The sequence below is a fragment of the Gouania willdenowi genome, unplaced genomic scaffold (genome assembly GCF_900634775.1).
Source record: "Gouania willdenowi unplaced genomic scaffold, fGouWil2.1 scaffold_311_arrow_ctg1, whole genome shotgun sequence".
In the NCBI taxonomy this organism is placed as follows: Eukaryota; Metazoa; Chordata; class Actinopteri; order Blenniiformes; family Gobiesocidae; genus Gouania; species Gouania willdenowi.
In genome coordinates, this window is record NW_021145072.1 from 280,027 (window position 1) to 297,903 (window position 17,877).

The window sequence follows — 17,877 nt, forward strand, 5'->3', positions numbered from 1 at the left end:
TTTTTGTTCATTTTTAGTGAATACCTTCAACTTTTCTGTATCTTTAACCGTTTTTGACTCACAGCCCTTCAATGAGTTCCATTTTTAGCTTTGACCAACTTCTAGAGTAGAGGGACAGCTTTACCTTCAACTCTTTGTCAACACATTGTCATAACTTGTAAAATATTCAACCTACAGTCCTAATGTTTTTAAAAGTAGTACTTCTATCTGTCTAGCTGCTCACAATAGCACATTTGAATTTATTATTGTTATAAGTTCTATCACTGCCAATGACATAACCATAATTGTTGCTTCTCATTTCAAGTTTTTCATTCCTGTATATCCAGAAACACACAATGCAAGGAGCATTTATAAAAGGATCTATTACTGTATTACCATGCTACCATTTAAACTGTCTCTGACAGGTCTTCATTTATTTATTTATTTATTTATTTTACCTTGCCTGCACATGTTGTCAAAAGTCAACACTACAAGATGTACAATCTTTTTAAGACAGCAATGCATGGTTTGTTATTACAATGATATAAATGTTTTTATTTCATTGACAGGTCTTCAGGCCCTGAAGTTGTCCTTATAGCTCTAAACACTGAGGACTACCAGGGCCCAGGAACCTGTCTGCAAAGGAAATCTTTATTAACAGCATTTCAAAGAAAATATTGAAATATTTCATTGATGTATCACTTCTACATTTATTTCCATTGGGTCAATTATATACTTGGTACATTTTAAATTGCATCTTTGATCAGGAAAAATCCAGCATCAATACTCACTTTGCAATTGTACACCCTGTGATTTAAGAAGACCATGGATCATCCTAATCCCTGCTCTGGGACACACTGTGTGTCTGAGCTCTAATCTGTCTGTTTGTGTGAGCTGAACACAGGTCTGCCCATAGCAGGGGCTAACTTTGGCTGTGGCTGCTAATTAGGGCTGAATGCTAATATGTGAATCAGAGTCATGATGTAGCTTTTGTCCCTCTTAAAACTTGTGTACAAAGCTGACCGACAACATGACGGCATCGTATTTTACACTTACCTCCTCAAGATTGCACCACACAGCTTCGTCCATGTCTGCATTTGTCAGCGCAGATATTTCTCCAAGACTTTCCATGACATCTTCCACCAACCTTAAAATATAGTCCGTTGGAGAATTTTCCTCCACATACCGAGATATTGCAAATAACTGTCGTTGAACGCCTCTTCTCAATTCATCCACGTCTCCCATTTTTAACTTTCCCTCCAAGAGAAGAGGAATCATGTGATCAGGTATCGACTAGTCAGCCTTGGCAGAATGACCATTGAATTGACCTTTGCTTTTACCGACAGCTTGAGTCATGAAGTAGAAGCAATGTCAAAACACAAACGGAAAAGACAAAGACAAAACAGAAAAAGCACAAAATGGAAAACAAATATACTACTTTTGTATATTTTTTTCATTTTTGATTCTCATTATATTTCCACATTTTTATTATTGATTGTTTTTATATTTCCAAATTTGTAATATTGGTTCTCTTTATATTCCCGGGCCGATCCACAAACGTACTTTGCTCAATCCACAATCACAGTTGAGGATTTACACATGATAATTCATGATAAATACACACATAAATGAGAAAACACGTGTGTAAATTGTTGATGTATTTGTGGATCTGAAAAACATGTGAAAATCTGAAAAACATGTGAAAATCTGAAAAACATGTGAAAATCTAAAAAGTACATGTCAAAATTGTAAATATATTTGTGGATTTGAAAAACACATGTAAAACTTGTGAATCTATTTGTGAATGTTTTTGAGACAAATGTCTCCCCATAGTCATCAGTCTGACTGGATGGTCTCAGAAGCCTTTTGGTGAGGTTTTCAGCAGAGCTTTCCCCCCTGGTGTGACAGACCTCTCTGAATATGGTGGGGGTAATGCAGCACCTCCTTAGTTGGTGCCACTCAGCACTGGAACTCTGCTCTACTGTGATGTTCTCAGTTTGGTGTGATGTCACCAAAGATGTTTCAAGAGACGCCATATGATGGTGTTGATGTTCAGAGCAGATGAATGCACAGGTAGAGGGTCCCAGCCTATAATCACAGAGTGGCAGCTGTGGGAGAGGAGGGGCTACTGTATGTGGGCGGGGCCTGGGGACTGTCCTTGTTGGCAGCTGGTATGACAGCACACTTACCTCTTACACCTGACCAAACATGGATTATACCAGAAGAACATCACTGGAGACGTCCATCATAGTGATCATGGAGCTTCATCAGCAGTGAGTCCATCATACACGTCCTGAACTTTCAGAGTAGAGATGTCTGGTAGAGTGTAGTTGATGCCTTTATATAAGTTACTTCTGTGAAAAACAACACACAAACAAGTCATGTCATAAATAAGAAAGACGTGTGATTAAAAGGTTGGTTACCATGGTAACTGCTTTGTACCACTTCTGTTCAGTCTCTGTACAGCTGAACACTGGGAGAACAGATGTAATCCTCAGCTGGGAGTAGTGGGCCGTCTGGTACGGTAGAGCTGCCACGTGGCTGCACAAGGCTGTACCTGCCACACAGGTGTACTGGTATCTCTGAATCTTCACTGGTTTGAATCCCTGAGCACAATCTGTGAACAATAGCACATGTTAGTTAGAGAACAACATGTATTGGCTGTAAGTGTAATAATAGAAAGACAACATTAAATTAGTGACATTATGTTAGTAAACTTCAAAACTGTACAAAGTGAAACAGGAAAAAGTTTTATAAAAACTATTTATTTATAGTTAACCATGTAAAATATATATGTGTAATCTCACTTTACTTATTTCATAGAAAAATACAAAATAAATGTTTAATTGAAATGATAAGAACCCAGAACATAATCTAGTTTCTGTGAGAACCATTAATTTTACATTATTTCTAAATATAAAACCTCGGTACCTTAGGACAGTGGTTCACTAACTATATGTACCCATGGTACACCAAAGGACATGTAAAAAAATTAAGTTACATCTATTGTATAACACGTGTTATCACTCATATCATGTACAATATTTGTAAATGTCCATTATTAATTATTAATGTCAAATAAAATGTGACAAAGTCAACTAAGAGGCTAAGATAGTTAGCAGAGGCTAAGTTAGTTAGCAGAGGCTAAACTAGTTAGCAGAAATAAAGCTAGTTAGCAGAGGCTAAGCTACTTAGCAGAGGCTAAGCTAGTTAGCAGAGGCTAAGCTAACTAAGCTAGTTAGCAGAGACTAAGCTAGTTAGCAGAGGCTAAGCTATTTAGCAGAGGCTAAGCTAGTTAGCAGAGGCTAAGCTATTTAGCACAGACTAAGCTAGTTATCAGAGGCTAAGCTAGTTAGCAGAGATTAAGCTAGTTAGTAGATACAAAGCTAGTTAGCAGAGGCTAAGCTATTTAGCAGAGACTACGCTAGTTAGCAGAAGCTAAGCTATTTAGCAAAGACTAAGCTAGTTAGCAGAGGCTAAGCTAGTTAGCAGAGACTAAGCTAGTTAGCAGAGGCAAAGCTATTTAGCACAGACTAAGCTAGATATCAGAGGCTAAGCTAGTTAGCAGAGGATAAGCTAGTTTGCAGAGACAAAGCTATTTAGCAGAGGTTAAGCTAGTTAGCAGAGACAAAGCTAGTTATCAGAGGCTAAGCTATTAAGCAGAGACTAAGCTAGTTAGCAGAGGCTAAGCTAGTTTGCAGAGACTAAGCTATTTTGCAGAGGTTAAGCTAGTTAGCAGAGACTAAGCTAGTTAGCAGAGGCTAAGCTAGTTAGCAGAGGCTAAGCTATTTAGCACAGACTAAGCTAGTTGTCAGAGGCTAAGCTAGTGAGCAGAGATTAAGCTAGTTAGTAGATACTAAGCTAGTTAGCAGAGGCTAAGCTATTTAGCAGAGACTACGCTAGTTAGCAGAAGCTAAGCTATTGAGCAAAGACTAAGCTAGTTAGCAGAGGCTAAGATAGTTAGCAGAGATAAAGCTAGTTAGCAGAGGCTAAGCTAGTTAGCAGAGACTAAGCTAGTTAGCAGAGGCTAATCTATTTAGCAGAGACTAAGCTAGTTAGTAGAGGCTAAGCTAGTTAGCAGAGACTAAGCTAGTTAACAGATAATAAGCTAGTTAGAAGAGGCTAAGCTATTTAGCAGAGACTACGCTAGTTAGCAGAGGCCAAGCTATTTAGCAGAGACTACGCTAAAAAGCAGAGGCTACGCTATTAAGCAGAGACTAAGCTAATTAGCAGAGGCTAAGCTAGCTAGCAGTGACTAACCTAATTAGCAGAGATAAAGCTACTTAGCAGAGGCTAAGCTATTAAGCAGAGACTAAGCTAGTTAGCAGAGGCTACGCTAGTTTGCAGAGACTAAGCTATTTAGCAGAGGTTAAGCTAGTTAGCAGAGACAAAGCTAATTAGCAGAGGCTAAGCTAGTTAGCAGAGATTAAGCTAGTTAGTAGATACTAAGCTAGTTAGCAGAGGCTAAGCTATTTAGCAGAGACTATGCTAGTTAGCAGAAGCTAAGCTATTAAGCAAAGACTAAGCTAGTTAGCAGAGGCTACGCTATTAAGCACAGACTAAGCTAATTAGCAGAGGCTAGGCTAGTTTGCAGAGACTAAGCTATATAGCAGAGGTTAAGTTAGTTAGCAAAGACTAAGCTAGTTAGCAGAGGCTAAGCTATTTAGCAAAGGCTAAGCTAGTTAGCAGAGGTTAAGCTAGTTAGCAGTGACAACGCTAGTTTGCAGAGGCTAAGCTATTAAGCAAAGACTAAGCTAGTTAGCAGAGGCTAAGCTAGTTTGCAGAGACTAAGCTATATAGCAGAGGTTAAGCTAGTTAGCAGAGACTAAGCTAGTTAGCAGAGGCTAACCTAGTTAGCAGAAATAAAGCTAGTTAGCAGAGGTTAAGCTACTTAGCAGAGGCTAAGCTATTTAGCAAAGGCTAAGCTAGTTAGCAGAGGCTAAGCTAGTTCGCAGAGACTAAGCTAGTTAGCAGAGGCTAAGCTAGTTAGCAGAGGCTAAGCTAGTTAGCAGAGATTAAGCTAGTTAGCAGAGGCTAAGCTATTTAGCACAGATTAAGCTAGTTATCAGAGGCTAAGCTAGTTAGCAGAGATTAAGCTAGTTAGTAGATACGAAGCTAGTTAGCAGAGGTAAAACTATTTAGCAGAGACTACGCTAGTTAGCAGAAGCTAAGCTATTTAGCAAAGATTAAGCTAGTTAGCAGAGGCTAAGCTAGTTAGCAGAGACTAAGCTAGTTAGCAGAGGCTAAGCTATTTAGCACAGACTAAGCTAGATATCAGAGGCTAAGCTAGTTAGCAGAGGCTAAGCTAATTTGCAGAGACAGAGCTATTTAGCAGAGGTTAAGCTAGTTAGCAGAGACTAAGCTAGTTAGCAGAGGCTAAGCTAGTTTGCAGGGACAAAGCTATTTAGCAGAGGTTAAGCTAGTTAGCAGAGACAAAGCTAGTTAGCAGAGGCTAAGCTATTAAGCAGAGAGTAAGCTAGTTAGCAGAGGCTAAGCTATTAAGCAGAGAGTAAGCTAGTTAGCAGAGGCTAAGCTAGTTTGCAGAGACTAAACTATTTAGCAGAGGTTAAGCTAGTTAGCAGAGACTAAGCTAGTTAGCAGAGGCTAAGCTAGTTAGCAGAGACTAAGCTAGTTAGCAGAGGCTAAGCTATTTAGCACAGACTAAGCTAGTTATCAGAGGCTAAGCTAGTTAGCAGAGATTAAGCTAGTTAGCAGAGGCTAAGCTAGTTAGCAGAGGCTAAGCTATTAAGCAGAGAGTGAGCTAGTTAGCAGAGGCTAAGCTAGTTTGCAGAGACTAAACTATTTAGCAGAGGTTAAGCTAGTTAGCAGAGACTAAGCTAGTTAGCAGAGGCTACGCTAGTTAGCAGAGGCTAAGCTAGTTAGCAGAGGCTAAGCTATTTAGCACAGACTAAGCTAGTTAGCAGAGACTAAGCTAGTTAGCAGAGGCTAAGCTAGTTAGCAGAGACTAAGCTAGTTAGCAGAGGCTAAGCTATTTAACAGAGACTAAGCTAGTTAGTAGAGGCTAAGCTAGTTAGCAGAGACTAAGCTAGTTAGCAGATACTAAGCTAGTTAGAAGAGGCTAAGCTATTTAGCAGAGACTACGCTAATTAGCAGAGGCCAAGCTATTTAGCAAAGACTACGCTAGTTAGCAGAGGCTACGCTATTAAGCAGAGACTAAGCTAATTAGCAGAGGCTAAGCTAGTTAGCAGTGACTAAGATAATTAGCAGAGACAAAGCTAGTTAGCAGAGGCTAAGCTATTAAGCAGAGACTAAGCTAGTTACCAGAGGATAAGCTAGTTTGCGGAGATTAAGTTATTTAGCAGAGGTTAAGCTAGTTAGCAGAGAAAAAGCTAGTTAGCAGAGGCTAAGCTATTAAGCAGAGACTAAGCTAGTTAGCAGAGGCTAAGCTAGTTTGCAGAGACTAAGCTATTTAGCAGAGGTTAAGCTAGTTAGCAGAGACTAAGCTAGTTATCAGAGGCTAAGCTAGTTAGCAGAGACTAAGCTAGTTAGCAGAGGCTAAGCTATATAGCACAGACAAAGCTAGTTATCAGAAGCTAAGCTAGTTAGCAGAGATTAAGCTAGTTAGTAGATACAAAGCTAGTTAGCAGAGGCTAAGCTATTTAGCAGAGACTACGCTAGTTAGCAGAAACTAAGCTATTTAGCAAAGACTAAGCTAGTTAGCAGAGGCTAAGCTAGTTAGCAGAGACTAAGCTAGTTAGCAGAGGCTAAGCTATTTAGCACAGACTAAGCTATTTAGCAAAGACTAAGCTAGTTAGCAGAGACTAAGCTATTTAGCAGAGACTACGCTAGTTAGCAGAGGCTACGCTATTAAGCAGAGACTAAGCTAATTAGCAGAGGCTAAGCTAGTTAGCAGAGACTAAGCTATTTAGCAGAGACTATGCTAGTTAGCAGAGGCTACGCTATTAAGCAGAGACTAAGCTAATTAGCAGAGGCTAAGCTAGCTAGCAGTGACTAAGCTAATTAGCAGAGACAAAGCTAGTTAGCAGAGGCTAAGCTCTTAAGCAGAGATTAAGCTAATTACCAGAGGCTAAGCTAGTTTGCAGAGATTAAGTTATTTAGCAGAGGTTAAGCTAGTTAGCAGAGACAAAGCTAGTTAGCAGAGGCTAAGCTATTAAGCAGAGACTAAGCTAGTTAGCAGAGGCTACGCTAGTTTGTAGAGATTAAGCTATTTAGCAGAGGTTAAGCTAGTTAGCAGAGACTAAGCTAGTTAGCAGAGGCTAAGCTAGTTAGCAGAGCTTAAGCTAGTTAGTAGATACTAAGCTAGTTAGCAGAGGCTAAGCTATTTAGCAGATACTACGCTAGTTAGCAGAAGCTAAGCTATTTAGCAAAGACTAAGCTAGTTAGCAGAGGCTACGCTATTAAGCAGAGACTAAGCTTATTAGCAGAGGCTAAGCTAGTTTGCAAAGACTAAGCTATATAGCAGAGGTTAAGCTAGTTAGCAGAGACTAAGCTAGTTAGCAGAGGCTAAGCTATTTAGCAAAGGCAAAGCTAGTTAGCAGAGGTTAAGCTAGTTAGCGGTGACAACGCTAGTTAGCAGAGGCTAAGCTATTAAGCAAAGCCTAAGCTAGTTAGCAGAGGCTAAGCTAGTTTGCAGAGACTAAGCTATATAGCAGAGGTTAAGCTAGTTAGCAGAGACTAAGCTAGTTAGCAGAGGCTAACCTAGTTAGCAGAAATAAAGCTAGTTAGCAGAGGCTAAGCTACTTAGCCGAGGCTAAGCTATTTAGCAAAGGCTAAACTAGTTAGCAGAGGCTAAGCTAGTTAGCATTGACTAAGCTAATTAGCAGAGACAAAGCTAGTTAGCAGAGGCTAAGCTATTAAGCAAAGACTAAGCTAGTTACCAGAGGCTAAGCTAGTTTGCAGAGACTAAGCTATATAGCAGAGGTTAAGCTAGTTAGCAGAGACTAAGCTAGTTAGCAGAGGCTAAGCTATTTAGCAAAGGCAAAGCTAGTTAGCAGAGGTTAAACTAGTTAGCGGTGACAACGCTAGTTAGCAGAGGCTAAGCTATTAAGCAAAGCCTAAGCTAGTTAGCAGAGGCTAAGCTAGTTTGCAGAGACTAAGCTATATAGCAGAGGTTAAGCTAGTTAGCAGAGACTAAGCTAGTTAGCAGAGGCTAACCTAGTTAGCAGAAATAAAGCTAGTTAGCAGAGGCTAAGCTACTTAGCAGAGGCTAAGCTATTTAGCAAAGGCTAAACTAGTTAGCAAAGGCTAAGCTAGTTAGCAGAGACTAAGCTAGTTATCAGAGGCTAAGCTAGTTAGCATAGGCTAAGCTAGTTAGCAGAGACTAAGCTAGTTAGCAGAGGCTAAGCTATTTAACACAGACTAAGCTAGTTATCAGAGGCTAAGCTAGTTAGCAGAGATTAAGCTAGTTAGTAGATACTAAGCTAGTTAGCAGAGGCTAAGCTATTTAGCAGAGACTACGCTAGTTAGCAGAAGCTAAGCTATTTAGCAAAGATTAAGCTAGTTAGCAGAGACTAAGCTAGTTAGCAGAGGCTGAGCTAGTTTGCAGAGACTAAGCTATTTAGCAGAGGTTAAGCTAGTTAGCAGAGGCTAAGCTATTTAGCACAGACTAAGCTAGATATCAGAGGCTAAGCTAGTTAGCAGAGACTAACCTAGTTAGCAGAGGTTAAGCTAGTTAGCAGAGACTAAGCTAGTTAGCAGAGGCTAAGCTAGTTTGCAGAGACTAAGCTATTTAGCAGAGGTTAAGCTAGTTAGCAGAGACAAAGCTAGTTAGCAGAGGCTAAGCTATTAAGCAGAGAGTAAGCTAGTTAGCAGAGGCTAAGCTAGTTTGCAGAGGTTAAGCTATTTATTAATGACATTGATTAATGACAGTATCAACATGAATCAACATGAAACGCTGTCACCGTGAGGCAAGGAATGTTTTTTTATGGGGAAATGTTCTGGGGAGCACTGATAATGTGTGTACTAGACCATCAATACCAGGGATTGTAGAGTCTGAAAGATCGTAGATTAATGATAACTTCTGATACTGTCAAATATTCTGACCCCTAGTGGTGAAATAACTGATGCATCCTTGCCTCCATTTGTTTTTGTGTAATCATTATGGTCTAGAATGATGTCATCAGGACCATTTAAAACTACACCTCTAATGCCTTTTTAACCCGATTCTGTCCATTTCAACAGTAGATTCCGTTTTTTTATTGTTTGACTCCGTGATGCCATCACACTGGATTCTATAGCGCCCTAGTGTACAGTGCCTCTCGAAAGTACTAATACACCTTGAAATTTTGCACATTTTGTCAGGTTTACAACCATAAACATAAAGATTTTATTTTGAATTTTTTACTGAAAGTTCACACACAATTAACAGACAACTATGAAGTGAAAGTAAAATGATACATGATTCTGTTATTATTTTAAAAATAGAAAAGTGAAAAGGCATCCATAAGTATTCATACAGCTTTTTTCTGAGTGCATGAAATTGCCTTTAAAACATTCCTAATGACTGCTGAATGTTCACACCTTGCCCTAATAATTAAATAGAGGCCACCTGTGTGTAATCTACTCTCAGTATAAATACAGCTGTTCTGTTCTGTACATATGGCATTAGAGGTGTAGTTTTAAACTGGATTAGTAGTTACTTGGAAAATAGACAACAATATGTAGAGTATATAGGTCATGAATCTAAGTTAGAAACAATACAGTGTGGAGTCCCTCAAGGCTCTGTGCTGGGGCCCAAACTTTTTACTTTATATATTAATGACCTCTGTGAGGAATCAAAGATTTTACCATTTGTTCTTTTTGCGGACGATACTAATTTTTTTGTATCGGGGAAGAACTTAGGAACATTAATGGAAACTGTTGAACAAGAAATGGTCCAACTTCAGAAATGGTTTAATAAAAACAAATTGTCGTTAAACTTAAGCAAAACAAAATGTATGTTGTTCACAAATCAAAAATATCCTGATAGTGTTAATTTAACTTTAAATGGAATAACTATTGAGAGAGTGTCAGAATTGAGGTTTTTAGGAGTTCTCATTGATGAAAAATTTAAGTGGAAGTCACACATAGCTTACGTAAGAAATAAAATTTGTAAAAACATTGCTGTTTTGAGTAAAGTAAAGTTTATGTTGAATTACAAGGCAATGAGAATTCTATATTGCTCCTTTATTTTGCCATATTTAATGTATTGTTTGGAGATATGGGGTGATTCTTATGTTACTAATTTAACGCCCTTATTTCTTTTGCAAAAAATGGCTATAAGAATAATTAATGGAGTTGCTCCAAGAGAGCATACCACAGGACTGTTTCTGAGGTCAGGACTACTCAAACTGATGGACTTGGTTGCTTTACAAACTTTATTAGTTGTTCATAAAGCAAAACACTGTCTGTTACCGCATGGACTTCAAACCCTTTTTACTGTAAACAGTGAGACAAGCAGAAGAAATAATGACTTAAAACAACCTTTTGCAGGAAATACCCTCAAAAAAATGTGTGTCTCAGTATCTGGTGTGATACAATGGAACTCTCTAGAAAATGATCTAAAATGTTGTTCAAATATTCTTCAATTCAAATATAAGTATAAACAGCACATACTTAACTTGTTTAAAGATGAATGTGAAAATTGTTAAATTTACAACAACTGTTGTTTTAGCAAAATCATTTATAATAATTGAGAAATAAAATAAAAAAAATAATAAAAAAAGTGAAAATTGTTAAAATCGAAAGTTGATTACATCTGTTCTGGGCTATTGTTATCTTTTGGCATCGTTGAGGCCATCTAATTTGTAACGTTTTTGTTAAGAATGGGGGAGGAGTTTATAAGATTTTTTCTTCATCCTATTCCTGTTCTTCTTTTCATGGAATGTATTATTGTTGTGTTTGCTGGATTGTTGTACCAATTTATGTTGCATTACCATGAAAAAAGAATAAATAAAATGAAATGAAATGAAATGGAATCAACCAATGAAAACGGTTCAACGCGGAAATGAACAGAATCAACATAAAACGCCGTCACCGTGAGGCAAGGAACGTTTTTTTTATGGGGAAATGTTCTGGGGAGCGCTGATAAGGTGTGTGTAATCACCTTATCAGCGACCGTGGATCAGGTGGTAGTGGGTCGTCTTCTGATTGAGAGGTTGGGGGTTCGATCCCAGTACCTGATTATGTGTCGAAGTGTCCTTGGGCAAGACACTGAACCCTAAGTTGCTCCCAGTGGTCGACTAGTGCCTTGCATGGCAGTCCTGTCCCACTGGTGTGTGAATGTGAGAGTGATTGGGTGAATGAGCTGATGTGTAAAGCGCTTTGAGACTGTTTCAGTGGTGATAAAGCTCTATATAAAATCATTTACCATCATTATGGTATGAATGATGTCATCAGGATCATTTACATTAGGTTTTGATTAAATTAACTTAAACAATAAACCTGATCAGATTCAGCAAACCATTGATCCCTGAGGGGAAATATGATGACTATGACATTAATGTTGTTCTCATACATTTTTATATGACATAAATAATTAAAAAGGAGCAGTCAGAATAATCAGTCATTACAACTTAAATCTACCTTTTAAATGTATTTTACTTCATTTATGACATACATTTTTAATTATGGTTTTTTATTTATTAGTATTTATTTTGTATTATAAAAAAAAAAAAACGTAATTTTTAAAAATTAATGTGGAAAACATTGAACTTGGGAAAAAAAAAACAGAATTTGTGAAAAAATAAAAAGGATTTTATAGTGCCCTCATCATAACACTGAGTTAGCTGATGGCTAGTGCTGCTGGGGGGCCTGAGCAACCAGTTTTAGTCAAAAATGAGAAGGGAAAGTGCTCTTAACCGGGAGCTCAGCGCTCTTACCGGGAGCTCCCAGTAACAACAATGTGACCGACACATAAGACTGGGCTAAGCGCTAACGCTAACCACTTCATAAAAGGAAGAGACTATAGTAAAAACTACACATCTTACTATCATTAAACCACAGAGAGCCACAGATTTATTAATGGTCAGATTTAACACTTTTATGGAAAGATAAAAGCTAACATGTCACACTTAGTGTGAAATAAATTTTGGCATAAAACTATCATCACTATTCATCTGTCCCAACTTCAAATGCAATGTTTTTAATTATATTTCACGTGTTTACAGACAAAGCTGGTCCCATTAGACAGCAGTGTTTGGAATAACGGCGTTTGTTTTTCAGTAACGGGGTAATCTAACTAATTACTTTTTACGCCGTTACAACACCGTTATGATTACTGAACGTTCAATGCGGTGCGTTACATGCATTGATTGAATAAACTGTGATCTGAAAGCATCCCTGGCTTCTTACTCAGCTGTTGTGAGGAGGTGGGTTGAAAACAAGGTGAGTGATTATGATTGGCTAAGGCGGCGTCATGTTTCATGGTAGCCAATCAGAGCCAGTGTTTTTACACATGTACCAGCAAGAGGAGGCGGGTCAAAAACAAGGTGAGCGATTATGATTGGCTAAGGCGGCGTCATGTTCCATGGTAGCCAATAGGGCTGTCAACGAATATTCTAAATTCGAATATATATTCGAATAGTAAAAAAATATTGAAATGCGAACGTGAAAATTAATATTCGAATGTTACTAAAAACATTATATGTATATTATGGGAAAAACACGCCCACGGTAGGTTTTTATATAGTTCAATGGGTAGCAGGCACAGCTGTCTGCTGTGCTAGCACTGCTTGAGGGGTCAGAGACAGGTGGCAGGAGTGACGTCAGGTCCCCACAGTGCATATGGAAGATGACAGAAAGTGCAGAGCCCAACTCGACCGCAGCAGTGAAAGTGATTTTAACCCAAACACGTCTAAATCGCCACAGATCTGGAGAAGCGTTATTGTCAGGAAAAGGGTGCATTTATGCTGCTTAAGTTACCTGGATCCACGCTTTCAACGCCTCGTTCATTTGAAAGAGGAGCAGAGACGGCAGGTGCAGGTGGCTATTCTGGAGGAGATGAAACAAGTGAATGTGGCCAAAGGCACAGGCAGTGAGGCCGCTAGTGAACAACCCTGTGATCAGCAAACGCAACCCGCTGAGAAAACTGCGTTATCTGCTATGGGGTGTCTCTTCAGAGACACGTATTGCACGGACAGCCCAGACCAGGAGGACATCAGCCTGCTGCTTCAAAAAGAGATGTCGATGTATGAACAAGAATCTCCAATTCCTCCGCAACAAAATCCTCTCATGTGGTTGAAAACTCTGGGCTCTGGGAGATACCCTCACGTCGCTCAGATGGCAAAGAAATATCTTTCCATCCCCGGATCATCAGTGCGCTCTGAACGCGTATTTTCCACCGCTAAGAATATAGTAAATAAAGAGATCAGCACAGGCCCCTTCAAATGTGGACCGTCTTGTGTTTTTGGTAAATAACCTGTAGGCCTGGAGGCCTGATCCTACGCCAGTGATAGCACAGTCAGTTTTGTTTCCTTTTTTTATACAAGCACCAAGAATGTAAGTAGCCTTTTTCAGTTTTAATAGCACTTCATTTTTTAAGAACCTCAGGGTATAAGTTATTTGTTGTCATATTTTTTTTCACATTAAATGGAAATATTACTAAAGCGTAGGCTCCTGTACTTCAGTGAATATATATTCATTAATAAAGTGTGTAGAAAAGTTCCATGTTTACAGCAGCTCGCTCGGAGCGTTCAGTTCTATACTGTAAAAATGTTTCTGAAGCCTGCTACATTTGGTTATGCGTAGAGAGCGTGACGGTGCGGGCATTAATACGTTCAAGGTTGTCAAATGTTTTAACTTGAATTAAAAAAAAACAAGTACTTAATATGTATCTTTGTATTAATTTGTCCTGTTATTGACTTAATGCACGTTATTGACAACATGCGCAACCAGATATATATTTTTTTTGGCAATTAAAAAAAAAAAAAAAAAGATATTCGAATAATTCGAATATTGGGGGTGGAGTTAAGAGGGAATAGTCAAACGTAGTTTTTGAGCAATTTTGACAGCCCTAGTAGCCAATCAGAGCCAGTGTTTTTACTCATGTGACCGCGCGCGCATTGTAAGCAACTCAAATTTAATGAAGCACCTCATAACGACACACATCTAAAAAATCTGAATTATTTGATATATAGCAACTTTTTTTTTAACAGTAACACAAATAGTTACTTTCATTGGTAATGAGTTACTTTTATTATAGAATAATTCAGTTACTAACGCAGTTACTTTTTGGAACAAGTAGTGAGTAATTATAACGAATTATTTTTTTAAGGTAACGTTCCCAACACTGTTAGACAGTAATGTAAATATTGTGATTATTACACCAGAATATCCCATTAGTATACTCTCAATATATATATGATTAAATCATCAAGTCTGATCTAGTTTATTTATAGTAAATCAGTGATATTTATCAACCATAACATTATGTAAATCATCATCAGATATAAAATAAACTAGATTCAGCAGCAATAAAAACACTATTGTAGTTAGTTTTGCTTTTCATGTGCTTTTTATTTTTTTTCTAAAATAATTTTATTATAAATGAAGAAATAAATAAATGATATACAATAACACTAATAGAGTGACCCATATAATCAAACATGTTTCATAAAATATCAGCTCTATGAGTCAGCAGATATTGTAGCTTTTTATAATGAATAAATGTTATTAATGAAGCACATTCTGGTGATGATTTATTCAGTTTAATTTGTGTTTGTAAGGAACCTGTTTACACTTTAAGTTGAGAATTGTTTTATTCATTTATTTATTGTTTTTATTTATCGTACTTTGACCCAAGCCAAATGTAAAAGATTGTAGCAACATCGAGTAAATAACTGTACGATTTATTATCCGATTAGTCGGTCAATAATCAATGACTCGTCGACTATTAAAATAGTCATTAGTTGCAGCCCTAGACTCTACACCATGGCACTAGCATTGAGATGCAGAAAGCAAAAGTAACCAATAAATAATGTAAATACAGTACACTGACTAAAATGAAATATATATGATAAAATAACTAATAGCTTTCATGTTTTTCATGATGTAGGCTGTCAATCACTGAGTTTCCTGGTTTTACTCGTTGGCCATGTTTACACGATTTTATTTATGTTAATTTATTTTACTTTGAAATGTGATCAGCAATGTCTTGATTTAAGATTCACTAGGATTTCACTTAGGTGAAAACAATTGATATTATTTATTTTAATTGTATTTTTTTTGTGTTCTTTAAAACCGTATTTCAAGACTGTGCCTTTTTGTAAGACTCTACGTTTAAATATCGTTAATAAATGGCTTATAATATCACATAAGTCATTATTTCAAAATTCCTCTCAACTTTTAACAATTTTTTTTTAAACACCAGTGGACTTCACTACCCCCAGACTTAGCACGTTTTCTGGGGCAAACCCTGGGTCAGGACACAAAAGTGGGTCATGAACAGCTGGTCAAAATAAATAAATACTTAAGTTAATGCCTCATGATGGACTTGTCTTTTATTTTGAAATAAACTTTTCTTTTGATAGGCATGCTGTGAAATGCATGTTGCACAGGAAAATATATAGATTTATATTTTTAAAAATATTATGTGTGTGTGTTGTCGACAGATATTTTTGAAAGACTAAATTTTGTTGGTTGAGTTCTAAAAAAAAGTGGGTCATGATTTAATGACTGTGGCAAAATGTGGGTCACAGGGTGAGACCAGTTGAGAACCTGGTTTACAGGATAATAAATGAAATGACTATTAATTACAGTATTGGTTATTTACAAACTTTAAATAAAATACAAATGAATAAACATTTTTGTTGTTATTACTAATTATTGACATTAATACTGGATATTTATGAAAACATAAATCAGATAAAGTATCTTCTTAACTATATTTGCTGTAGTAAATAGAGAGCAATAATAAAGACTGTCCACAGGGTTATTGGTGTTATTGTTGACGCTTCCTTTGGGGGTGTGACTTTGTAGACGGTCCCTGCCCACTCCTTAGCTCATTAACATAAAGTGTGTTTTTCTGTAGTTTGTTCTCTGTGTTCCACTGAGTACACACAGGTTGTTCCACCTTTACATCGTCACATATTGATAGAGAAATGTGAGTGTGAATGAAGTGGGTCACCAGTTAAACTAGTCTCCAGTGTGTGTGTAACAGCGGATGAATGTGGTGAGTGAGTGAGTGAATGAATGGAAACACACGGAGTGTTCTAACCTCTTCCTTCACAGAGCACACATCTGAAAACTCCTCCGTTTCTTCTTCTCCGCTTTTCTCCATCTTTGGAGCAAACATTCCGTCCCACACATGGTCGGGATGACGAAGCTCCTCCAGCACAGCTTTCCTCCTGCAGCCTTCATCATCATCATCATCATCATCACTGTCCGTCTTACTCATACTCAACTTCACTTCCCTCAATAATATTTGTTACTTTTCCTCTTCTTCTTCTAGTTTAACGGTAGTCATCATCCAGCTCTGTCCGTCCTCCATTTCACTGCTTTGTTCCTGACTCTAGCTGGTTGCCAGATACAACCGACAATTCCCCGCATGAAATATGTTGAATATCCACAGAAATGCCCCATAAACCATCCGTTCATCATCCAAATAAAACATAAATATCACCTTTAACCAACGTTAAACTGTTTAATGACTAAGTTAGTTATTTTATAATCTCACAATCAGCGGGAAAATACTCAACCTGGCAACCACTCATCTGTTGCGCTGACGTCACAAACAACTTTTCTAGAATAAATGTGTTTAATGGTGATTTAAGAGTGAATAAAGTAGTTACAGACTGAAGCATTTGGTCTGTGGATGATTTAATAGATTTCAGAGGAAATTTGTTGATTTATTTATGATTAAATTATGTTTGGTTTGTTCTCAGAAACAATAGATATTGTAGATTAATATTGTACAAGCATTGACAGTAAAATCACTGTAGATCACATTAAATCTACAGTTGCTTTTACCTTATTTTTTAAAAGAATATGTTTTATTACTTATTTTCTAAGGAAAGTAAATTATTTAAACAAGCATTGAAACATAATCCTTTTCTTCTTCCTTTGAAAATAAATTATATTTTAAAAGTTATTCCCTCTGATTTCAGTAAAAATATTCTAATGATATATTTGTGTTTGCTGAAGACTCAAGAAACTCTTTAAATAATATCTACACATGTAGTGATTTCGTACATTAAATGTTTAACATTGAGTAACTGTTGGTTTTGTGATATTTATATTTATAGTAAGACAATTGAGTTTTTTTGTACATATAAATACACAAATATGTTATGGATTTATTTTGTAGATATTTTAAAATGAAGCTGTTTTTACATTTTCTAAATGAGTTGAAACTGTTTATAAACTATGTAAAATGTGTCTGTTCTAAACCTAAAGTTTAGTTTTTTCTGTTTCTATCATGATTGTCAATGTTGTGTATTGTCTTTTGATCAGTCTGTACAGTCTAAATTCATATACAAACATCACACCAATCCACTTATCCAAGCAGCAATAATAATAATAATAATAATAATAATAGTAATAACAGGGGTACATTACAACTTTCTCTTCTGTTTTGTAATGTTTTCAATGACTTCAACACATTTTTAAGATCACTTTTAAAAGCTTTAACATTTGAGATAATTTTAAAAAATTACATTTATGTATCAAATATTTTCCAAATATCATCAAATTGCTACATATAAATTCCACATCCTTGTCCTTCAAAATAAAAGCAAATGTAACCAAATGCTAATCAAACCCAGGTATCACAGTGTGTGTGAGCAGCCAATCATCAACTCTTTCCTAAAACCTCTTCACCACAGAACAGGAAAAAAAGACGTGTTGTTGAGTTTCATTATTAGTTTGACTAAACATGGAGCTGTAATCATCCATATTAAACATAATCATTAAAAATATATTTACATGGATAAACATCATTCA

General features: G+C 37.0%; 1 long non-coding RNA gene across 1 annotated transcript; it reads right to left on the minus strand.

Moving 5' to 3' along the window:
• Positions 1-1,674: 1,674 nt before the first annotated feature.
• LOC114459417 (uncharacterized) lies at positions 1,675-16,475 on the minus strand. The gene is made up of 3 exons (XR_003673340.1): positions 16,154-16,475; positions 2,403-2,596; positions 1,675-2,333 (listed from the first exon to the last, which is right to left on the minus strand). It is a non-coding gene; the product is annotated as an uncharacterized LOC114459417 (long non-coding RNA).
• Positions 16,476-17,877: the final 1,402 nt, after the last annotated feature.